General features: G+C 46.0%; 1 protein-coding gene across 5 annotated transcripts in view; it reads left to right on the top strand.

The window, feature by feature from the left end:
• The first annotated feature begins 1,195 nt into the window (after positions 1-1,195).
• SESTD1 (SEC14 and spectrin domain containing 1) overlaps positions 1,196-24,893 on the top strand; it is a 116,553-nt gene continuing 92,855 nt past the window's right edge. The window contains exons 1-3 of one of the 5 annotated variants that reach the window (XM_019554109.1): positions 1,196-1,246; positions 4,352-4,409; positions 5,125-5,227. The gene's annotated coding sequence lies outside the window, so the exon portion shown is untranslated. Of the gene's footprint in view, positions 1,247-1,646; positions 1,711-4,351; positions 4,410-5,124; positions 5,228-24,893 lie in introns of those variants that run through there. The other 4 variants (XM_019554111.1, XM_019554110.1, XM_019554112.1 and 1 more) reach the window with 4 other exon arrangements.

The raw sequence follows: 24,893 nt of genomic DNA on the forward strand, positions 1-24,893 counted from the left end.
GCTGATGGCTGAAAAATAAACCTCTTGCAAAACAGGGAGAATGAGAGAAGCTGGAGTCTCTCACCAGCACCACTAGTGCTAGCTAAGCACCAAGCCTGCTCTACCTCCAGTGCATCCAACTGCTGTGAACTGACAAGGACCTCTTTTAGTGATTGGGTATTTATTGGGTTTTCTGGATTTTTTTTTAAAGAATGTTTTTGTGTTCCAAGCCAAATCAAGTCCAAATCCAGGAGTCGGTCCAGAACCATAGGTGGTCCTACAACCAGCAAACATCCTCCACTCCTGCCAGGAGCTTCAGATACTTCCAAAGTCTTTTTTGCTGGGCATCCTACCTGCAGGCCCAAGCCCGGAGGCTTGGGGTTTGGATGCCCCCAAGTTTCACCTGCCCTTGGCCATCTGGCCACAGGAGCAAGATAGGGAAAAGCCTCCCATTTTCATAAAATGGGCGTTATGCCCCATCTTGGCGGGCGCTAAACCACGCCAGAAAAACAGGTATTATCCCCAGAAGGCTTAAGGCAAACTGCCTTTGTGGACCCAGATGCATGGTGTTTTCCCTGCCAGGTCAATACTGGGTATGTATCAGGACACCTTTCCCTTTCTTTGGGTGCCCTTGACAGCCATATTTCCAATCACAGCCAGCCCTCCGGGAAGGAAGCTCGCGGGATAACACAGGCAGTACTTTTTTGAGGGGGGAGGAAAAGGGCCGGAGCTTGATTGTTTTATCTCGTATCAGCCACCTTGCCGAGGGGAGTAGCAGCTCCCTCACCACCTGCCTGTGTAGCCCCGGGGGTCGGGGCCGGGGCCCTGGCAGTGACATGTTGTCCCCTGGCTGAGGGGAGGGCGGTCGCGCTCGGAGAAGCCCCTCACCCGGCGCGGGGGCGGGCGCGGCTGCCGCATTGTTTCCCCGCGGTGCAGCATCGCCCCTGCCCTTGCCGCTGCCCCTGCCCCTGCCCCAGCCGCAGGCCGCGGGGGGGCTCCGCGCGCGCCAGGCTTGGGCAGGCGCCGGCGCAGCTCGGCGCGGGGTGGGGAGGGGACGGGAGGGGGAGAAGAGGGGAGCGGCTATCGCGCGTTCTCGCCTCCCCGCTGTAGCTGCCGCCGCCCGGCCGGAGGCGGGGATCGGCGTGAAGTGGGTCAGCGGGGCCGCCCCGCCCCGCCCGCCGGGTCAGTCAGTCCGTCAGTCCTCCCCTCCCTCCCTGGCGGCCGCCGGGCTCCCGCGCCGCGTCTTGCCGCCGCCGCCCGCAGCCAGGTGAGCCCGCGCTGGGGGGGAGGAGAGCGGCGGCGGCGACGGCCGCGGGCGGAGGCAGAGCACAGCAGGCCCCGCGAGGCCTGGCGGCGCTTTGTTCCCCGGGCGGGGCAGCGACCCTGCCCCTCACCCGCTGGGGCGCCCCTGGCCTGGGGGGAGCTTCCGTCTTTGACACGCGGCCGCGCAACAGGCCCGCGGGGCGCGGAGAAGCGTGGGGCTGGGGCGGCTCCTCCGGCCTTTTGTGCTGGTGCGGGTGGGGCCCTCCGCTTTGCCGCGCGTTGGGGCTCGGCGCCGTGTCTCGGGGAGGGGAAGGCGCTGGGGGGGCGGGCAGGTGGCTCTGGGCTCCCTCCGCGGGCTGCTTTTGAGGGGAGGCTCCCGCGGCGCCCGCGCCCTCCTCAGGGTCCGCCTGGCTGGGCAGCCCGGCAGGCGGCTCCGAGCTGCGGCTGCCATTTCTCTGCTTCTGACAGGTCTATTGTTTTGCCTTTTTTCCATCTCCCCTCCTTCCTCGGCTCTAGCTGTGCTGCAGCCCGCCGGCTTCAGGGAGCCAGGACTGGGTGGGGAGAACTGCCCTGAAGCACTTCTGGGATGGGGGGAGCTTGGTGGTGGCAGCCCTAAGGCTGGAGAAGATCAGCCAAGGATAGCAGGGGCAGGACAGGCATGCGTTGGTCTTGCCTGTGCACCCAATGCCAGGGGAAAGAATCAGCAGTTTTATCGCTCTTCTTGTCTTATCTTTTCAACTCATGACAAAATGCAGTTGGTCTCTGTTGGTCGCAGCCCCCAAATGTGTACAGGATGGTAAAACATTGCTATAGCTCGCTGCACATGTTGCCAGGCACGCTATGGCCGGGGCAGAAGGTTCCACATTTGCAAAGTCTTGTGGGTTAATATGTGAACTGTGCATGTCGTTCTGGTGCACAAGAGCAGTTTCTCCACAGGAATGGCCATATTATGTCTCTTAGAATGAGAGTCCTCGCTAGGGTAGAAGCTGAATAATGTATTTCCGAGTTCCCAGCTGGCATTGTGGACACTGATCCAAGTCATTGTTGTGAGGAGGAAGGGGGAAGGCTGGTCATAGCGTGAACCAGAGGAAAGTTTGGTTTGAGAGGCCTAATGCTAGAATTGGGGCCCCACCACATGCGTGCACACAGGCAGTGTAAGGGGCCTCTACTACATGCATGCACATAGACACTATAAGGGGGCACTGCCATGTGTGCCCACAGGCACTGTAAGGCTAGGTATGGGCCTTGAAAAAACCCGAGACCGATTCAATCTAAGTTATGTAGTTTTTCTTAAGCAGCATAGTGTATATTTGTCACAAACAGAACGCTCATTTGCCCTTTGGTGTTGGAGGGGGCCAATTGTAGACTAGGTTCCACCTTTTTAAACCAGTCTGTGTGTTGAACTTCTGTTATGGGTTCAACAGACTGGCTTCCAGTCACTTATGCCAGTAAAAGTGTAATGTCTGCATCAGGCCTGAGGGGGCACCATCACATGCATACGTGCACAGGCTCTGTAAGGCATCATTGCCACATGCGCACACACAGGCACAATAAACAACTTTGACAAAATTTCCTTGAAGCAGTGCATTTGCAGTCTGCGGAATCCTGCAGAGAATTGGGCAGACAGTTTATTAAAATTCAGCTGTCTACTGCTGAATCCTATAAAAGCAGCCCTTGGCAGCTATTTTGCAAAGACTTCTTGATCACATTTTCAGAGTATCCTGGCCTTTTTCCTGTCTTGCAGTGTGAATAGGAAACTTTCCTGGGAGGCTGAGGTGGCCTAAGCTGCCATTTTTTTCAGAATAAAAAACTTTATTTTTAAAAAACAACAACACTTTTTGTACCTTGTGGCCTTGCTACATGAAATGGTACAATGCAATCTTCCTGAGACGAGTAGAATATCAATTCCAGCTCCCATACCACTGTTGACATACAGAACTTTCTTTCTATTTGGGAAAGAATTTCATTATTTTTAAGCCGTGGTGCAATGGAAACGGACAAGATTCAAGTCAGTGTCTGTTTTTAATTGTTTGGAGAAACTATGAGAAGCATCAGGGATAGGACTGAAGATATTTATGGGAAAAGAGGCCGTACAATTCCTCCAATATAGTGAAAAGAGTCCTTAAGGTAGTGGAGGAGAACTTATACCTTCCAAAAGCTAGGACTGGTCTGGAGAAGCCAGCTAAGTTGCGACAGAATATGAAGAAACTGTGAGTAGGACTTAAGAAACACTAGTTTCCTTCCACCGACCCCTATTCAAGCAGCTTGACCACTCTGTATTGCTTCTCTTTTGTGAGGTGGTGGATTCTGGATATGCAGAGATGCCCAAATGCATCTACGCACCTCATCTTCTTGTTAGCGATTTTAGTTACTGGGCTAGGGATTGTCGGGTAAAAAAAAAAAAAAATGAAGTCTTGCCCTGAGAGACATTGCTGTAATGTTTGTTGCCTTTGGATACGAGGAGATTCTGCAAAGTTAATTTAGGTTGGATTCTTTTCTCTGTGTCAGATATGATAAACACAATTCCAGGGTTGTTGGTGGAACTCTACCACTGTCCTAAGGTGCTATCTGTGTTTTGAAGTACTGTATTTCACAATATCCATATTGTGTTCTTTAGTTTGAGACTGCTTTCTGATGCTCCATATTTTAACAGGGCAGGATTACATAATTGAAATCTTAATTCAGAGTTTATCAGTTTTTTGTTATGGTAGTGTTTTGTCCAGTTTGTAATAACTTTCCCTCTTTGCTTTGCTTTTTCTCCTTTTGAGCCAATCCTACCATAAAATACATTGCAAAAAAACTCTGGTTCTTGTTACTTTCTCATTGCTTCCAGTGCTGCCTCAGGAGCATAGCCCGCTAATTGTAAACAATGTTGATGTCTACCATACGTTTTGGTAGAAAATATGATTCCTGCTGTCCAAGTTCAACTTAAATGCCTGACTTACATGTGTGTAAATATACAGTGGAAACACTAGTCCTCTTATTGTGTAAAATGGGATGCTATAACAAACCCTTATTTTTTGGGTTCAAGGAACCAGGGCTTCTCAGTGGTACTGTGTATTAACTACTGAAAATTATATTCAAATAACATTTTCTTTCAAATCCACAGAATCCAAGAAATTCTGAGTCAAAACTCAAACCTGTATCCAGATACTTCAGCACGTATGGTGAGTAATTTTATCTCTACTCTGATGTAGATATTTGATAAAGTGTTTGCACAAAACTTAAAAAGTGTAACAGAGTTCAGAGTATGGGGTGTTGAAAGCCCTCTGATTGCTGCGCTTCCACTGTAACTGAGAATCTTCTTATGTGCTGTTTATGTTGTGAGTACTTTTTGTAGAATATGTTTTCGAGTGGTGATACCTGAGAAAGAAAAGCAAAGCATCAGCATTTTGCCCATATTGTGTAATACAGTTCATCATCTTAGCTATAAGACCTTTGTATAGCAGCATTTACTACAACAGCATTGCTGAGTAACCTTGATAGTATCTGTGAATATGATAATCACTATAGTATCTAATACTTGTACCTGTATCTTTAGATGTATTAGGAAAGAGGATAAGTTCTGGAATGTGGATTAAAAGTTATGAATTGTAATAGAAGGAGGAAGAGATAATCATAGGTGTCAGCCAGGAAAGAAGTCTTGAAAAACATGCATGGAAAGGGGAGGGGGAGACCCTTGAGATTTAAAAATATGGATTAGCCCATGGACTTGGAGATGGAGGGGGCAGGAGATACAAAGGGAATTGGAGCATCCTGTTCTGACTAAATTAGAAGTCAGTCCATGGAAGATTTGGGGGAATAGGGGAGACGTGCTGGATTCTGAACTGGACAAGGAAGCAGTACAAAAAATGAATTGAGGTGCTGTTTTCCTGTTTCTAGGTGAGAAGATGAATTGCTGCATTCTGGACAAGTTGAAGCTTGGAATGCTTGGACAAAGGGAATCCAAAAAGGAGGAAATGTCATTAGTTAAAAGGAGATGAAGGTATGACGCAGTAATTGAGTGGCTGAAAGAGTGATTACTAGAAGCAAGGAGTCATAGGTGATGGTTGGTTTTGTAGAGTTGTGAGTTGTGTTAGACACATGAAAGTTTAGAGTCCCTGGTTTTTGGCATTGGATTTGAATGTGAGCCTAGTATTGACAGAGAGAAGGATACTTCCCTGAAGGGTATTCTTATTCGTTAATACAGTGCTTGTTTTGAATATGTTGAGTTGAGTCTGGCTATAGGTTAAACAAGAAATTTAGGCAAAAATGAGTGTTTGGGAAATTGAAGTGAATAATTTAGCTATTCTTTGATAGATGAGCATATTGCTATAGAAATAAAAATGTGAGATTGAATTTGGAAAAGTGACCCCCTCTTAGTGGAATGAATCAGTCTAAACATCTCATTTGTTTTCAGTTGATGGTGAAAATTGTTGTTTCTTTTTAATTGACAAAACCCTATAGTATGGGCCCTTTAGAGTGCAGTACAGTACAGTAGAGTGGGCTTCTGTAGTTGTTCAGTATTGTGATGGCTAGACTTGTTATGATTTGGTTGATAATTTCTGGATGTTACAATTTATAGGGCTTCAGGCAAGAGTTAGTTTAGAGTAAAAGTATGTGTTACCACGGGGGAACTTGCTCTATACAGAAGTTCTCCAGGGCCCAAGATTACTTGCTTCAAAGCATGTCAAGCCACATGTTTTTGATACTGAATTACTGCAGCTTTTTTTTCCACTGTGGGCATGTGTTCTGACCACTTTGTGAACTCAGTCTACAAGGAACAAATTGACAGACTCCTCAGAAGGATACAAAAATAGACAGTGCCATTCATAGGGGGAATATATTTTACAAGACTTTAAGTAGCCACCCATTTTTTTCAATTCCATATAGTAACAAACATCTGAAATTTAGAAATATTTCTACATTCTATTCAGAAATATTTGCAATCTGGAAAAATATGGAAAGCAAGCCAGTGGTACATAAGTGCTATACAATTTAGGGATGCGAACAGTTAAATGATTACCCAATAAGCCCAGTGATAACTGGTTATAGCTTACTGGTTATCATTTAGCATGGGGTGGGGTACAGTTCATCAGGGAAAAGGAACCTGTGTGGTGCCCCAGCAGGAACCAAAAGGTGACAGGGTAGGTGGAAGGGGCTGGGGTGGGGGTGGGGCTAGTACCTATGGCTAGGCTCTGTGGACCCAGATACAGCCACTTGCAACCTTCCTCCCACTTGCCATGAACAACTGAGGTTCCAAGCCTAGCTATTAAATACTAGTCTATCCCATCTCCTGTCCATTCCCCTTACCCTGCTGCTTACAAGGAAAGCAGCTCAATTTCCTCTCTGGATGCAGAAGATTCCTCTTCTGTTACTGTAGCTGCTGCTGCTGGCATCTGTGTGTGCCCCACAGCCAGACATGCATCCCCCAGCCAGACTCATGGCAACTGCAGGGCCTGGCAAGGTGGAGGTAAGGGAGTGTGGGGCATCTACCCTGGGTCTGTGGTTCAGCCCCACAGTGCACCCTGCCCGGTTGCTCCATTTGTACCTAGGCCTGGATGGGACCTGCCTGCCTGCCCAGCTTGTTGTGAGGTAAGGAGCTGGGGAACCAGAGAGCTGCTGAGTCCCCACTGCATCTTGGGAAGGGCTTGATGTGCCCCATGGGTGCTGAACTGGCCTGGCCAGGGGTTTCCCACAGGCTGGGCTGGAGTAGCCCCACATAAGTCAGGATGGGACTTTCCGTACCATATAATTGTTTAACTGTTGTAATTATAACAGGTTAACTGGATATTTTTTCGAAAATTGCTATTTGCATCCCTAGTACAATTCATGTTGTTTTACCACTTACATGTGTGGCTGATCTCTGGTTACACATGCAGCTATAATTAATTTATGTTTATTTTTTTCTTTTATATGGGGATGAACTTTTCCCTTGTTTATGAAAAGACTGTTCTATAGATAGATTGTATAAGTACAACAGGTCCTTCAGGATATTTAAAGCCTTACTTTTGCATTAAGTGTAAGAAATTATTCACAGATTAATTTTGCCAGGATTTATAAACATCCTTTTGGTTAGTCATCAGTTATTCACTGTTATGCATTGCTAATGTACCCATCTGACACGCAATTATAATTTCTAGTTAAAAATTCTACAGTGATAATATAAAATAAGTATATGGGGTAAAATAATTGAACAGAACACAACAGTGTTCTGGGGCATGCAGATCATATTAACGTGTTCCTCAAGGCCTTCACTGAGGTAGCAGGCTAGTAATCAAAATAAGTCTTGTGTACTGTCACAAGGCTTTAAAGCTAACTCACTTTCTTACATCATTCTTGTAAAAGGATCAAGAAGTTCCAATCTCAGACCCTAGAGAGCTTATTCTTTGATTGTTCCAGCCAGCCAGCAGTTATACTCATTAGTACAGCTGTTTGTCTTTTGCTTCCTTTTCCCCCCCATCTGCTTGTGGCTTGGAATTGTCCACTCTTTCCTTCCTTGTTGCTTGCTGTTTCATCAGGTTTACAAAATACTTGACTACTTTCTGTTATTGAAGAGAGGAGTCCAATTAGCAATAAGAATGGTTGATGGATCTGTGAACACCCATCAGCTCCATCCTCCAGAAATCACTGAGGAGTTGCGCCTCAGAGTGCATCAATTCTGCTGAGTCTAGAGCCCTCCTGATCCAGCTCAGGGAGGGACAGATTGGAAGAATTGCCCTAAATGTCTTAACTGGTTCCTGTTATTCTACCTTAACTTTATCCCCTCAAAGACTTTGGTACATCTTCTACTCATTTCATTCAAAATTATGTACATTTTTTATTAGGACTTTGAATGTAATATCTATAGACATCAGGAAGAACTTCTTCATGGTAAGGGTTGCCAGAATCTGGAATGGACTTCCAAGGGAGGTGGTGCTCTCCCGTTACCTTGGGAGTCTTTAAGAGGAGACTAGACAAGCACCTAGCTGGGGTCATCTGACCTCAGCGTTCTGTCCTGCCTGGGGCACGAGGTCAGGCTCAATGATCTGCTGAGGTCCCTTCTAACCCTAATATCTATGAATCTATGAAGGTACAAGTACTTGTCCTACAGTTCCAGAATCCGATCTTCTGTCATAGAGTTTTTTGTACCTCTGTTCTTTAAGGATTCATAGATACCCATTGCCATGATTATTAGGTTTTTCCAGTAGTAGAGCTTATGGGAAGGAGAAATTGGCCTTTTATTTAGTGAGTAGATTTCCAGCTGGAAATCCCAGTGCTTGCTGGGACATAGCAGTCCCACAGCAGACGCTATGGAAGCTAGACTGGTTTTACTTGAGCACAAGAGGAAAGTGTAGCACAGGATGTTGTCAGTTATCTCTGCAGATGCCTTGGAGAAAAGGAGATGTAGAGAACCAACAACTAGTTATGACTTTGATTCACTCCCCCAACCCAGATTAGAGCAGCGTTAAGGCTGCCGTAATTTATATTAGATGGCAGTTCTCCCAAACATGACCTAAACCCTGCTTGGGGGAAGTGTCAGAGCCAGCTAGGCTTGCTCTTTACCTGCTGGGGTTGAAGAAACTCCCCCATTGGAAGCTGTCTGGAGGTATTATATATGCCCGATCTCTTTTGAAACCACCTGCTTGACATTGAGGACCTTTGTTATAGGGACAAAGGGTTATTTATTCTGCAAAAGTAAAGACTGAGGAGGATTTGATAAGTCCTCAAAAACCTGAAGGGTGATTATGAAAAGGATAGAGATGGACATTTTTGTGTGGCTATATGGGATAGGACTAGGAACAGTGGCTTCAAACTGCAGTATGTGGAGATTAGGAAGAACTTTCTGATTATGAGGGTGGTTATGCATCAGAACAGGCTACCTAGAAAGGATTTGTGGAATCTCCTCATTTAATGCTTTTAAAAGAAGGTTAGACAGATGGTTCATTGGGGTGATTTAGTCAGGGATGATGCTTTGACCACAGGGATGCACTGGATGACCTCCACCCTATGATCATATCCTGTTTATAGAGCTATCATCCTCACATGACAGAACTAATTCTTTCAGTTTTCTCTTAGACTGCCTGAGATCCTGTTAAAAGAACTGGTGTGTTGTGTAGATATTATAGTTGAACCCAGATTATTCCTGCCATGTCCTAAGCTGGGTCAGAGGAAAGGGACTCCAGAATTTGACTTCATTCTCCTTTCTTCCATTGCTACCAGTACCAGCCAGGGGAAGAGGTCTCTGGAAATTTTCCTCCCAGAGTCTCCTTTGTCTCTCATCTCTTCTGGGAAATAATAGATGTAAAACCTATGAGTACAGCCTCATTCTTTTCCTCCTCTCCGCTGGCTACCTGTTCCTTCATTCAACCATTCCCTTTATACAACCCAGGGAATTATGCACAGAAAAATTCAAAATGATATGCTGAGTCCTGGGGGCTGCACGTGGTGGCACAGAGCTGGCCTGACCTGGCCTACTGGCATGCACCTTTGAACCAGAACCAGACTATGCTGGCTCAGGGCCAGCATGTAGGGCACACGGCACTGCAGGCAGGAACCAATTGCCATTGGGCTGGGCGAGCTCCGTGCCTCCATGTGGGGCTTCCAGCACTCCAGAGGGAAGCTGCATGTAGAGGCACGAAGTTGTGTGCCATCGGGCTGGGCTGGCTTTGTGCCTCCATGTGTGGCTTCCTGCTGCAGTGCTGGAAGCCCCATGTAGAGGCACAGAACTGGCAGGCCCAGCCTGATGATGCGCAGCTCCCATCTGCAGTGCTGTGAGCCATATGGACTGGCATGGAGTCAACCCGGTCTGGGTTGAAGGCATGTACCAGCAGACCAGACAGGCCAGCTCTGTGCTGCCATGTGCAGCCCTTGGAACTCAGATGGGGAAGCTGATCTCAGTAAGATCACACCTACCTCAGACCCAACACCTATATCCCCTTCAGCACCCCCTCCACACCCAACCATCCCTCTCTTCTCTCCTCGCTCACTAGCTCCGCAGTTGCATGACACCACATTCAGTGCCTCTACATGGGGCTCCCAGCTGGAGTGTCAGGAGTCCCATGGAGGTGGGGGCACAGAGCCCATTTGGTAAAATTATGCCATTATGTGTGCACAAAATTGTGCAGGCACCTAATGGCATAATTCCCTGGAGTTTACCTTTATGCACATATGTACATCTCCCTGTTTATTATGGTGCCCTATGCACTTCTCCACAGTCTTGCATTAGATTGAGGAGCCTGAAAGGGGGAAGGTGAATATAGAGAGGTATGGATAAAAGCAAGGCATCAACAAAGAGGCCTTGTGCTGACTGGAGAGGAGAAAATAAGAATAAAGGAATTACTGATGTGACAGAAAGGGATATTATAAGGGGGAGAAGGACCAGTTGTGGTACCAGCCTCTTTCCAGTGGGGAGGCTGGGCTTGGCTGGGCCAGGAGGCTCCACCCCTCCCAGTGCTGTCACTTGTGCCCACCCATCCCATACAGCTGAGCCCACCCCGCTCCTACCCACTCTGAACCCAGCCCTTGTGCAGCCTCCCACCAGGAAGAGGCTGGTGCCACCACTGCCAGGAGCGCTGCACATTAGCAGGCTCAGTTGTGTGTGGTGGGTGGCTAGCAGCAGCACTGGAAGGGGTGGCTACAGAGGGGTTAAGGTAAATTTTGGGGTGGCTATAACCCTCCTCCTAAATCCCCCCTAGTGGAGGACATAGGATTCACTGTGTTTTTGCTTAATATGCTAGTGTTTGGGCAGCTATATTTTCACAGATATGAAAGAAAAAACACAAGCTGGAAAGCAATACTGTCTTTACTAGGTGGGGAGTAGTGAGTAGCAGGGGAGTGACTTGATTAAATGGATTGTTTCATCCTAGGAGGTTGACTTAATCTTTGGACTAGTTGATGTTGAGAATTGCTGCTTTATTGTATTTACAATAGGCAAGTTACTAAGCGTGTAGTGTTGAGATTTACTAGGTCTGTGATTTTTTTTTGCTTGCTTAATTCTTTGGTGAGAATTAAATGCTTTTCTTTATACTACTTGAAATTAGGCATGATATAAAATGTAGGAGTGCTCTTATCAATGATATTTTCTTGCAGTGGTGAGAGAAAGAATGCAATCAGCTCAAAGCTAAACAACAGTTTAAAACAGATAAAATCATGACTGCATCTCCAATAAATATGAAGAATTAAAATCTTTGAGCAGTTGGTTTTAAGTATTCTAATATGAAGGCTCATTGCTTTGTATTCCTAAATGTCAAAAATATATGTTGAGTATTCATAGGTACATACTTGGGTTCACTTGGACCTGATTGTGTTCCCCCTTTAAAAACTGTTAAATAATTGAAATCCTGTATACCCTTAAATTATAAACTCTCAATAAAGGGATAGATGTTACTGAGCTCTTAATTGCTTTTGCCTAAGTTATGGGATAAAAATATTCTACACCACCTATAATTTGACAAGCATATAAAATTCTTGTTTTACCCCTTCTCTTTCCATGACAGTGCAGTTCTTAAAAGGAATAGTTGCCCTGTTTCCTCTAGGAAACCGTTCTAAAGTGTCCTAGAAATAATGATTAGAGTACTGCCTGCTTTCAAATCCACCTCCAATTTACAAGCTAAGACATGGCTGTTCAACTAGTGCCCCTAGGGCCTCATGTAGCCTGCAAGGGGTTAATTTGTGGTCTGTAGGCTCCCACTTTGCCACAGCTACTCCCCCTCCTATTAGGGGTGTGGGAAATGGGCAGTATTTGATTCAGATTCGTCCTGAATCACAGACAGTGATTTGATTCAGATTGCTGTCCTGATTTGATTCAGCTGAATCCAAATCTGAAGACTCGATGCTGATTTGGAGAATCAGCAATTTGGCCATAGATACAGCTTTAAATATTTTTTCTACATACCTTGAGGTACTAGGCGCGACTCGTGAATGCTGCGATGCTGGAGCATGAGAGACCCCCCTGTGTGCTGGGTGGCGAACCCAGAAGTGGACTGAAAGTACTTCTGGTCCACTTCTGGGTCTGCCGCCAAGCATGCCGGGGGACTGCCCGCCCCCCCCACCCCCCCAGACACAGGAGGCATCAGTTGCTGAGGTGGGAGGGAGGGGTCCCCTGTGCACTCCCCGGCAGACCTGGAAGTGGACCAGAAGAGTTTCTGATCTACTTCTGGGTCCACTGCTGAGCACGCTGCGGACCCCCCCAGACTCCTTTATGATGCTGCATCTGCCCTAGAATCTCAGCATTCACAAGCCGCCTGATACCTTTTAGGTATGTAGAAAAAACATTTAAAGCTGCGTCTTTCCGAATGAGCGAATCTTTCCAAATCTCTCCAAATCAATTCAGAGGGTTCCAGTTCGATACGGAGAGATTAAAGGGTCTCCTGATTGGATTTGGATTTGGAGATTTGGCCATTGAATCTCTGCCAAATCGAATTAGTGACTGAAGCTTCATACACCCATTCTAGCTGTAGCAGTAGTTAGGGTCTCCAGGTTCCCCCTCCCTTTTCCAGCTTCCACTTCCTGCCCCCACCTAGGGAGGCAAGGTGATATGGTACAGTATAGCCTGAGGTGCCTGCCCATAGCTTGCTCTAATACAGCCCCCAGGACATGCTCTAGGCTAAGATACTGTTAGTATCTTGATACACTCTGTTCTCTGCCTCTCATTTTTTTTGTGCATAGTGTTCCAAAGTTATTGTTTGCAGGGTGGGGATGTGAATTCGTGATTTTTTTTTTTTTGAGCTGACCCAAGATAAGACTGAAGTAATGTCTTGTGGGTTGAGAAATTTGAACAGTGGTTTCTACACTTCTGAAATCCACAAGCTGCTCTAGATCTCTTTTAATACAGAGAGCTGGTTTGCTGTAGTACTCCATTATAGCTATTGTCTGTCTTTTTTCTACTTCTATTCACAAGCTGTAAGAAATGTATTCACAAGCTGCAACATTTTTTATTGTAGTTGCCCATCTGCTGCTTGGTTATTTATAAATATTTCTCTGGAGGCCTTAGTCCCTTAAATCCTCATAATATTAATGAATTAAACATCACGCTACCTTTGTGAACTAGGAAAGTAATATAGCACATCACTGTTCCAGAGAGAGGAAGATTGAATGAAGGGGGCTTGCTTATGGTCACACAAAATGCTCAGCAGAATGAGAATAGATGCAAAGCTTTCTGACTCTTAGTCCTGTGCCTGGTAAAATGACTATACTCTTTTCCTTTGTAAGGATTGAGAGAATCTTTTTTTTTTTAAATTTTATACTGGCTGTTGGTGAGCAAATCCATCCAGTTAAAGATCCCCACTGTTAGTATATAGTAGTGTTAGTGTGTTGTAGCTGTGATGGCCCAGGAGTTATGCAAGGGGTAAGGATTTCTTTGGATGATATCTTTTATAAGACCCACTGCTTAGTTGGGATAGATTAGACAAGCTTTTGAATGCAATATTGTTTGTCTAACTCTATCTAACTATGCAGTGGGTCCAATAAAAGATATCACCTAAAGAAATCCTTGCCTCTCTGTTGGTGTATAGGGCATTTAACAATTTATAACTACCCAAACAAGTATAGTGAATATTATATAATTACAGGGGCAGGCAAGGTTCTTTGGGTAGAAGTGATATCTTACATTAGACCAACTAAAATAGTTGAAAAAAAGTTCTTTGCAAGCTTTCGGGCACAAGCACCCTTATTCAGGCAATGGGAGGCTGCTGCATAGATCAACACAGTTACAACCAACCACTTTGTATATTATTATATATATGTACACTCTTCTAATTTGATTTCACTCAGGTGGTTTTCTGTGCAGACATTTCTAATGGACAGGTTAGGAAATGAACACATTGCTGCACTGGATCTGGCCCATGGAACAGGGATTTTGCAGGTGTTCAGTGTCGGGGCTTTGCCTGTGCTGCAGCAAGGTTGCTGGATAGTAGGGCAATTTGCCCATTCTGTGCTGTGCCTGTGTGGTTAAGAGAAATGGAGGTGGCTGGGTCCTGGCAGTGGCCTACCTTGGACTTGGTCTGGTTCATTTGGCCTGCCACCAGGACATGTTGCCTACCTCTGCTCTAGGGCAGTGAGGGCCAACCTTTTTGGCAGGCATGCTACAAATTAGCATTGTACTCTCCCTAAGTGTCACACTGATCCCCTTCCCCTGCCTGATCTGCTGCTTTGCTTTTTGTTTCTTTCCCTGTGCTTCATTCTCAATTTGCTGCTTTGGTTTCTGCTTCCTGCCCAATCTACTGATGTGGCGCCTGTCATTTCCTGGTCTGCCATGTGCCCAAATACAGAGGTTGCTCATGCCACTTGTGATGATGGACCTGTGATACAGGTACCACTACTTTGGGATATTTCACTTCTGCTTAGCTAATCAGTAGCAGTCCTGTTCCCCTCCTTCCTTTACCTCCCTTTCTGTTTTAGATCTAGATGACATTATACGGATTTGTTCCTATTTATTCTGAAATAATATTATATTAATTAAAATGTCGTCTTAAATCAAATTGTATGGCTTCTTTTTTCCCCGGAATTACATTAAACTTAAAAAAAATCTTTGTTTAAGAGAAAAGGGCCCTGGACAGCATACAGTTTTCTAAGTACATTTTTATCAAAGCTTAGCAGTAGTATTGAAATCACCTCTCTGTCTGATTTGATGCCTCTGTGCTCTACAGGCCAAAACCATTTTTGCACTTCTGTCCACTGTTGCCTCCCATCTAGTTTGTCTACTATCTCCTCTAGGTTATTTTCAGCATGTTGTGCTCCAGATATATGCCACTCATTGAATTGTCTGCATTTAGAAGACGTTTTCTTTTGAGGTATTAAGTTGCGTGTATGCTTTCCAGCCTTGCCTCCCTTGCTCCCCCCAACCCCAGCTGGACTTTACTCAGATGTTCTGCTTTGCATGTCTGTTCCTCTCTGTGTTGCTTTTAAAAGTATTTACAGCAACTCTTTAGTAACTTAAATTTTAAACCAGTATTAGTATTGAGCCTAAGCCCATTTCTATCTCTCTCAAGAAATCTCCAGAAGACTTAATAAATTCTCTGTTAGGAGGATCACAAAATATATTTGCTAACATTTTTGAATCAGTGTGCCAATGCTCATTTTCAGTCAGTTTTGTGAAGCTCTCAATGAAATATTTTAACTGTTATACTGAATGGTCTTTGTAATCTGATACAGGGTAATCTGATGTAACCAGTCAGAGATTCTAGATTCCATTTCTGTCACCTGACCTTGGTTTTCCCATCTCTTAAATGGGGTATGATACTTTCTTTCCTTCCCCAAATACCAAAATAATTAATAGTTATAAAGCACATTGAGATACATGGATGAAAAGTGATGTGAAATTAGTGACACTATATAAATCCATTTTCTTTAATGTTTACCATTTTGTTATCCAAGGGCAAGATGATATGATTGAGTTTGCAAGTGGTAATTGTAAGCAATGTTAGTTGGTGTTAAGATTGGTGTTAAGGTTATCACAAGCTAATAATCAGTGTGATGATGAGGGTTAATACCCTCTCTAACAGGAACAGCTCAGACTTGCCATTAGAGGGCTGGTAAGCAGGAGTGTATCTGAGCCCAGACACCTGGAGCATTTGTACATGTGATGGGTGTTATTCCCCAAGGTTGCATTCTTTGTCCCCCAAATTGAAATGGTAGGTTTTTAATTGAAACCCGCTGTTTCAATTTTTCCATGACATTATGTTGAGGGGCCTGATCCTTTCTTTTTTTGTCAAAGCCTGCTTGCAGCCAGGGGGCAAGCTGCTGGTAGGCTTAGTAGCCCCTGAGCTGTGGGGGACCCTGTTCTGCCCCTCCCTGGTGGCAGTGCCATCTGGGGCCCCCTTCTTCCCTCCATGGTGGCAGCACCCCCCAGCTGCAAGAGGCAGGCAGGCTCTGCTGGAAAAAAAAAAGAAGGATTGGGCCTGCTGATGTCAGAAGTGGCGAGGAGCTTGGTCCTTTTTTTCTGAAGAGCCTGTCTGCCCCTTCAGCAGCCAGGGGGCAAGCTGACCTCTGCAATGCATCATTGCAAACCAAACTACATTTGGATGTAGGTATTTTGCAATGATGCAAAATTATTTAACCCCCCAAAAACTCTTCAATGTGTACAGTATGATGCTGTTAAGCTATACAAAGTGACATTTTGTCATGTATAGATGTTAATGGCATCATGAGTACAAGCACCCCTGGGCTGTACCTGCTTTGACGGGGGAGAGGGATTGCTGCATGTCAGGAGATGGAGAAATGTGGACATGGAGCATGGGGGGGTTTATGTAAAGGTTAATTTGTTTTAAGCATTTTTATTTGATTGATGTTAAATAGAAAGAGAGGTTAGAAAAAGGCTCTAGACTCCAATAAATGGTGGAGGGAGTGGGCTGGGCTCTCTACCTTCAGCCATGAGCTCAGCCAGCCTACTTGTCTTGAGGTTGGGCGAGGCCAGAATAGGCTGCAAGAAGGGCTGTCTGGCAGAGAGTTTGGCACAAGTCTTTTGGTGGGGGGGAGAGGGAAGGAGCCTGTCCACAGTTTGCTCCATGTGGGAGTGGGATGGTTGATTCTGGCATCCTAAGCCCCTGGTAATCCACACTGGTGGCTGAACATATGCCTGCCAGCCTGGCCTTCCAGCCAGTTGCCAGGCTTCCTGCCCTCTCTGGGAAAGCTGGGGGCACTCCTGCCAGCAGGCTGCAAGGGGGAGCTGAGGCTGGTGATCTGAGAGACCCCATATGGCTTGCTGGTTGTCACCGCACCCTCCTCTCCAAGAGAATAGGGTTTAAGGTTTGGCTGGGGCCAGTAGAACGATCTTTCCAACTACTGCTTAAAGTTTAATGGGGCAGTGTCTCATGGCTGAGGGGCTGCATTTTTTCAGTGAAGCAGGGGGGACCCCCAGTCTGCTGGGGGTGGGTGGGTCACTGAAGAGCCCCCTAACCCTCTGTAGTTTCCCCCTCGGGCTCCCTAGCTGCTGTAGAGTTCAGGAGGCTAGAAGGTTTGTCCATGGAGCAGGAGAGTGGGAAAGTCTGGGAATGGTGCATCCTGGGGTGGTAGAGGACTCCAAATCGTTTGTTTTATTTCAGTGAAATGCTCAAAATTTTGTTTAGGATTAGCTAGTTAACTCCAATCAATGATAATCCTTCAGTGAACCAAAAGGCCGCTCAGCGCTAGTTAATGATCCTGAACATGCAGTCTTTCAAGTTTTAAGTACCTTTAACAAGAGCTAATTGCAACATGTAATCTCAGATTGGTAAAATAGTTTCTAAAAAAATTAGTGCTGTATAGGAATGGGGAATAATTCATATGGTATCTTCCCAATTTTCTCTGATTCTTGTAAGATAAATATCACCATATAAAATAAATAGTAATAGGTTTCAAGCTTCTGTGATAAATGTTGTGCAGAAGCACTGACTTTTGTGTATATATACAATTTATTCATGTAATTGTTATTTTCTTTTCAGATTTTAACAGCTGTGTAGATGAACTTTTTTGCAATTAAAGAACAGGGTTTCTTAAGAGCTTAATTGCTTACCTTTTTTAGCAGTGTCATTAACTTCATCTCCTTCAACAAGTAATTGCACTTATCTTTCCTATATAGATAGAAAATGAAAAGAAAATGAGCCAGTAGGAGAGGGAAAAATTATTCTGAATGGTGAAAATTTAGGTGAGTGAAACCCTGCTGTTTTAAAACAGCTGAATCTTTTTGTTCTCATGTACTTTGGGGCTACTTGCAGATGTTTAAAAAAATATCACTTTACTGAAAGATGCAGTTCGTTACTTGAACCTGCCTGCGCAGCGTTGGTATAGATTGGGCATTTCAGTGGGGCATTTTGACATTTTAGCTAAAGCTGTTTCAGTCAGCTGTAAGATAAAAACACCAAAAAAGCGCCAGTAAAAGCGCCCAATCTATACAGACATTGAGTGAGCCAGGTCCAACTCACACGCTGCTGCTTCTGGGCATGTGCTGGGCTCAGTGTGGGACTGTGTACAATTTTAAAGTAAAGTTCCATTTTGGGGGGTGGGGTTTAATGTCTGCAAGCAGCCTTTATTAACGGGGATGTATTTATGCAGACTGGATTTGTTTTGATGGCCCAGGAGGTCTCTTTTAGACCTACGTTCCTATATACTCCTGCACATTTTTTAGCAACATTTGCCTCCTATATGGTGGGCCAGTGGTTTTCAACCTTTTTTCATTTGCAGACCCCTAAAAAATGTCAAGTGGAGGTGCGGATCCCTTTGGAAATTTTGAATAGAGGTGCAGACCCCTTTGAATTATAAGTGTGGATATTTACATACTTTTGATTGATCAATTCGGGGATCCTGTTTTTTTCTTTTTAAAATTTGCCAATTCTCAGATTTAAAAAAAATGGAAAATTCTCTGATTAAAACCCCCCAAATCCAAGTTTTTCAGCCATTAAAACAAAATGCAACTATATATATATATATATATATATATATAGTATCAGTTGAACACAATGTTTTATTGTTATATTTACAATTTTAAAGCCGTTTGGAAGCCAGCCAGTGCCTCAGTCGTCATAATAAAATGAATTTTAAATACCTCTATATTTTGGTGTTTGATTTTTGTTTCTTATCATAGAAAATCAGAGCTCTCCCTGTCCTCTGCTCACCCAGACACTGGTCCAGCTGCAGCTGTCCCCACAGCTGCTTTGTGGTGCTGAACAGCACTGAAATGCTGGTGCCCTGCCCCTGACAATGACATTGCTCCTCACTCCCCACAGCTGTCCTGCCTGCTGCTTTTTGGCTCTGAGCAGTGCCAGTCCCTGCTCTTCTGCTCCATGCACCTGTACCCAGGCCCCAGCAGTCTCCATGTCCTTCCTGGGAAGCCTTTGACTGGAGCTCAGGGACTGGGCCGGATGTGCCTCTGGCTGGGCAAGTCTCTTCCCTTCCAAGCTAGCCTTCCCCTACACAGGCTGCTTTAGAGGGGCTCCAGGTCTGGCAATGACAGCTGCTTCCATCTAGCGTGGCCCACCCCCCCGACCCCCTCTCTCACACACCCTGCTTCCATCTCCACTCCTCTCCCTCCCCTTGGTCCATCACACCCCCCCTGACTGGGTCCTAGGATCAAGAGTGAGCCCCCAGGCTGTGGTCATGTGTACATGCACGGGTGCAGGCGTGGGCTGGGCTGCAGTGTGGCAGCTGCCCGTGCAGTTGTGGGTCCTACCAGCAGTTCTTGTCCCATCCAACAGCTGGGCACACAGGGGTCACACTGCCCCGGGCCCAGCAATGCTGGCAAGGCCCCGGACCAGGCGGGGAAGTAGGTAGGCTAGCCATGTCGCTTCTCTCCTCCCCTTCCCTCCCTTCCCTTCCCTTCCCTGTGCCCCGCTGTGCAGCACACACCCAATCACTGCCTCCACTGTTACCCCCAGCAGAGCTGCTAGCAGCCGCCATGCCACAGGCCAGCAGGATGTGGCATGATGGTGTGGTGAGCAGTAGGGCAGTAGCCACCAGAGAAGAGGATGGGCAATGCTTACCCCCAGTGCCCCCTGCCCTACTCTGTTGGCTTTCCCTACAGGACCCAGCCCCCCTGGCAGCATGACCCTCATCTGAACCATAGGGCCCCCTCCCCCCAGCCCTGCTGAAGGGGGTCCCCAGCTTTCCCCTCACTCCCAGGGCCCAATCCCCAAAGGCCCTGCTTACCCCAAAAGCTGCAGGAGGGAAAGTAAGTCTGAGCCAGCCCTGGCTGACTTGGATTCTCAGGCCTTACCCCTGCCTCCTCCTGACAGGGCTTAGGGTTTCCTGCCCTTTTGCAAGTAGCTCTTGCAGACTGGAACTCTGCCAGCCTGTAGAGAGCTGTTTGCAAAAGGGGAAATCTGTGTTTTTCTGCTTCAAAGGGAAAAATCTGGATTTTTTCTCCACTGAAGGAGAAAATCCATGATTTTTACCTTTAAAGGGGAAAATCCACATTTTCCCATGGGAAACAGAAAACCCAGATCCCTGTTGATTATAGTAATCTTTTGCGTACTCCTTAGTCATAGTCGGTGGACCCCCAAGGGTCCATGGGCCATAGGTTTAAAACCACTGTGGTAGGTATTCAAGAAATAAAATGTTTATTAGTCATATGCTGTGTTATCCTCAAACTAATGCATTCAAGGCAGAGGCACATGCACCTGTCTCAGTGCCTTCTCTTGCTGGAGAGCATTAAGTCAATTGTCCTTGCAGATCCCTCTGGGAGACTTCTTTTCTGGCTCAGGTTGAAAAAGAGACTTGAGGGGTTCTTGAGGAGGAATGAAACGGAAGGTTTCTGTACCTGAAAGCTCTACCTGCTGGGGTGGGAGAAAAGGGGGGGGAATGGCTAGATTGTTTGGCAGTTGCAGTGCTAGGGCAGACTGAGAGCATCTGAAAGCCTTTGATAAAATAACTCCTAATTTCAAGAGTCCATTAAAACAAATAATGGCTGGTTTAGATTGTCAGTAATAGTGGTGAAAACTTTTTCCTACACAAACTGGGGTACTTCCTTTGGGTTTAGAAGTATTGAACAAAGGAACTATTTTAACCCATAGGCGGTAGTTTACTGCTATGGCTCTCAAAGCCAGCCAGAATGTTAATACAAGGTTTAACAAAGAACTAAGTGCTGCGTTCAGTCTGGATAAGCTGAAGTGGATGTCAGAATAATGAAAGAGTAGTTTGTGCTGTCATCTTGGTTATGGTATAAAAAGTCTGGCGTGTCTAATTTAACTTGAGCAATTTGGTCTGGAGAGGGGGTAAAGTACTTAATACATGTGCAGTAAGCAGGCTTTTACTGAGGTCAGATAGCTTGTATAGGAGTGGTTGAGCTGAATTATAACAGAAAGACAAGAATGAACATCTTGAGCTCTGTGTAAAAGAAACTTTTGTCTGAAGCATACAGGAAGATTTAGTGTGTTGATCAATAGGCTAATCATTTTGAGGTAGAAAGTGTCCTGATAATGCCAACATCTATAATCAATTTACATGCATATAAATATAATCTGGAAAGTGTAAAATTTATGTGAATTTGTTTTAGAGTGCTATTGGCATGTAAGTGATTTTGTATTTTTTTGCCTCAGAAGACAACTGATTTTAGTGCATTTTGTTTTGAGGATGGGGAAGGGAGGGAAGAAAATTGGCTTCAGAAAATTTCAGAAAATTCCCTTGGTACACACACAAAAAGGATATTGCAGTCTATACACAATGAAGTTCATTGTTGTTAAGACACAGAATACAATTTTTGTTTTAAATTTCATTCACTTTTTTCCCCCAATTTAAACCACTAAAGTAAGGGAATCAGAACTGTTAATTTTTTCCATGCTCTCCCCCCACCCCCCAAAAAAATATGTATGTCTGTATACATAAGCATGCAACTATCTTCCGGTATTAGAAACACTACAGAAATGTTTACAGAGCTACTGTAAATTGAATGAAAAATATATACACTATATATAGATTAAGCCATAGTATGCATTTCCCTACAAGAATTTATTTCATGCAGACTAATCATGACATGCAGGAGAATGAAATGCAAGGAAGCTGTATTTTAAAAGGAAAGGCAGGAATGAGGGTGAACACAGAGTGCCTCAGTCTGCAGTTAGGTTTCCTTCCTTTCTTGATGCTCGTAAGGTCCATCAGTTATCTGGACTTCAGATAAAATCGGCTTCCTAAGATAGTTCCTTACTGCCAAGCTGTATGAGGCATTTTGGGTGGCACTGCCAATTTCTTTTGCTTTGAACCTTTTCTTTTTTGCATATAGTAATAAAACAGTCAGTGAGAGAGAGACCATAGGGTAGTGGTCAGTAGTTCCCATGAAGGCATGGATCTGGGCTGCTGCAGCTTAGGGAATTGGCAGCATGCTGCAGTCTGGGCAACAGAGTAGGCATAACCTGGGCCCTACCACAAAATACAGTAATTTAATTCCCTCTTCCACTTCACGGTGCTCCTGGCTGCAGCAGGCACAGCGTTATGCCTCCATGAAGCAAACCAGTTCCTGGCATTGCATGGCTCCAGAGAATCCCGGGGGCTGCATGGAGCCAGCCCAGGCCAGCCTGCTAGTGCATGCCTTCTGGCTAGACTGGGCTGGCTCTGTGCCAGCACGTGGGGCTCACAGCACCACAGGTAGGAGCCACATGTAGCTCCTGGGATTCCCACCAGGGGGCTCTGCCTGCTGCATCCAGGAGCATCTTGAGGGCCCCTGCTGTGCCCTGGTGGGGAGCACCCCAAGGGCCTGCTGCTGCTGCCGCCACTGCAGTGGGGCCTGTGCACCATGGGGTGCACGGTGTGTGGCAGGGGGCCTACACCCACCCACAAACCCCACACACAGCCTATGCCCACCCCTCTCTCTGCAAGTTGGAGCCCCTCTTCCTCCTCACCAGCTGCACCCCAGGGAGTTGCGCAATATTACATGATTATGCGTGGTGATATGTTTTATGTGCAAAATGACTCGGGTGCACAATTGTGTAATTCCCTGGGGTGGATTTAACCACTGGAAATTTTGAGTAAAATGAGTTAAAAGCCCTTGTACTTCTGTGTGTGAGACAATGCCTATGCCAGCACTAACACTAGTAGAATCTCATGGCTGTAAATCTCAGATAGACTTAGATGCCTTCTTGCAACCTGGAGTTGAGCGCCTAGCTCTATTATAGGGTAGGACCTAAGATCACTTATCTCCATCATCAACATTTAATAGTTTAGGTATCTTTTTGCTCAGCTTGCAGGCTTTTGTACACCCCATTCTTAACATCTAACTCTTCTCATATATTGAGGGGAAGTAACTTTGGGCTTTTACATTACGGTAGGTGGAAGTCACTGGGCCCCTTCTCCTAAATCATTAAAGATTTGAGGGCTTTAAGCCCAAAGCCGAAATGTTACCCAGTTGATGTTCTCCTGTCTTGTTGGGGGCCCAGTCACTATCAAGTTTCTGCAAATCCATATTTAATTTTGTTTCTATTGTTTTTTGAAAATACAGACTGTAAAAGGGTGGCTCATTTTCCACATGTCCTGATGGCGCCCATTGTAGGATGGACATTGATCATAATATCAAAGCATTCAGAGCTTGCTCACCTGAACCACTCTGGCAAGCCAGTGCCTGCAAAGTTGCATCAGTCCTTAAGTAAAATGCACCAGAGTCAGCTGGATCTCTTCTTCATTTCTTTACTTAATTCTGCAGCAAGCGTTATGTGCATATGTGGTAAGTTAGCTATTATCCCAATGTACAATAAAAGGCTGGGCATATGCAAAGCCAAAAATGGGCCCATTGCTTTAATTAGACATATTTGATCATCTGTGCATTCTCTTTTTGATCAGTCTGTGCAAGCAGCAACAGTGCAAAGTCCCTGCTTCCAGTGCTTATGGGGATACGGCAGCACTGGGAGTGGGGGCTATGCCCTGCTGCCACTTGCCCAGGTGTGTGGGGGGGACATGATGCAGGCATGGCTCGCTATGGGTGGAAGGGGCAAGCGGTGGCAGGGCAGAGGCTCTGCCCTGGCACCACTTGCCAGCCGGCATGGGGAGACGCAGCAGGACTGGGAGCAGGGGCTATGCCCTGCTGCAGCTTGCCCCCTTCTGCCCGGAGTGAGCTACGCCCGCATCCCGCCCCTCCTCCCCTGCCCCAGCTGAGCAAGCGGCAGCAGGGCAGAGCCCCCACTCTGAGCACTGCTGCACCTGCATCCCACGCCCCTCCACCCCCCTCCCAGACTAATGTGCTCCCCTGTGCCAGCTGGGTAGCTTGTCCCAGCCCCAATTCCTCCCTCCCCCAGGCTGCTTCCCTCCCCCCACTCCAACAGACTTACCAGCTGGAAGCAGCTGTGTCAGCTGCCTGTTTAGTCGATGGCCGAATCTCTGAAGTGGCGCCAAATCTTTTGGATCTAATTTGGCCGAAACAAATTGGGACAGAGATTTGAATCACTGAATCAAATAACTGTCCTCTGAATTGGCTGAATCCAAAGTGAATACTTGTCGCTTTGCACAGACCTAGTAATTATGCAAAGTGGAACAGCCTCAAGAGGAGAAAGGGCCCCTTTCCACAATACCCACAGTACTTGGTGGTTAGAGCATCCTCCTGAGATTAGAAATGTACGTTCCAATTCTGTTAAGGTAAAGAGAGGATTTGAAACAGAATCATCCCTATCTTGGGCAAACCCTTTAATAATAACATTTACTGAATAACAGAGTTCTGCTTCTGGCACCTTTTTTTGTGAACTAAGCCTTGTGTTTCCTTTGCTTGTGTTACTGATGTCCCCAAATGAAATGTTTGTGGATTTTTTTCCCCTTTGATGAGAAAAACAGTGAAATCTTTTGTTCTTGATAAAATCAAGAACAAAAATGGCTTTACTTCCTGTGTAGGAAGGGGAGAAGTATAAAAGATGATCACTGTTGGCATAAGGTGTGGGTGGGGTCAACAGTACAATGGTGACTTCCAAGTTGCCTCTGCACTATTAGTGTGACTGTTTGGATGTGGTGGTAGGTATCTGGGTTTTTTTCATCTGAAACCCCAGGTTGGAGCCTGGGGTAGCCGCTCATTTTCCCACCCTGGGCAGGAGGCTGCAAACAGCTGCGCCGGGCTCTGGAGCCCTGGCATGAGCGCGGTACCGGCGCATGCACATGTGCCTCGAAGCAGATGGTGTGGGAGGGGCCTGAAGCTGCACAACCCACTCCTGGCACAGAGCTGGTGACTGGGCTCTGGAGCCTGGTACAGCTGTTTGTAGCCAGCCTGGGCTCTGGGCAGCTGCAGCAAGCAGCGGCCAAGCTGCAAACAGCTG

This window comes from Crocodylus porosus, unplaced genomic scaffold, assembly GCF_001723895.1.
Source record: "Crocodylus porosus isolate Cpor-Errol unplaced genomic scaffold, CroPor_comp1, whole genome shotgun sequence".
Classification (NCBI taxonomy): domain Eukaryota; kingdom Metazoa; phylum Chordata; order Crocodylia; family Crocodylidae; genus Crocodylus; species Crocodylus porosus.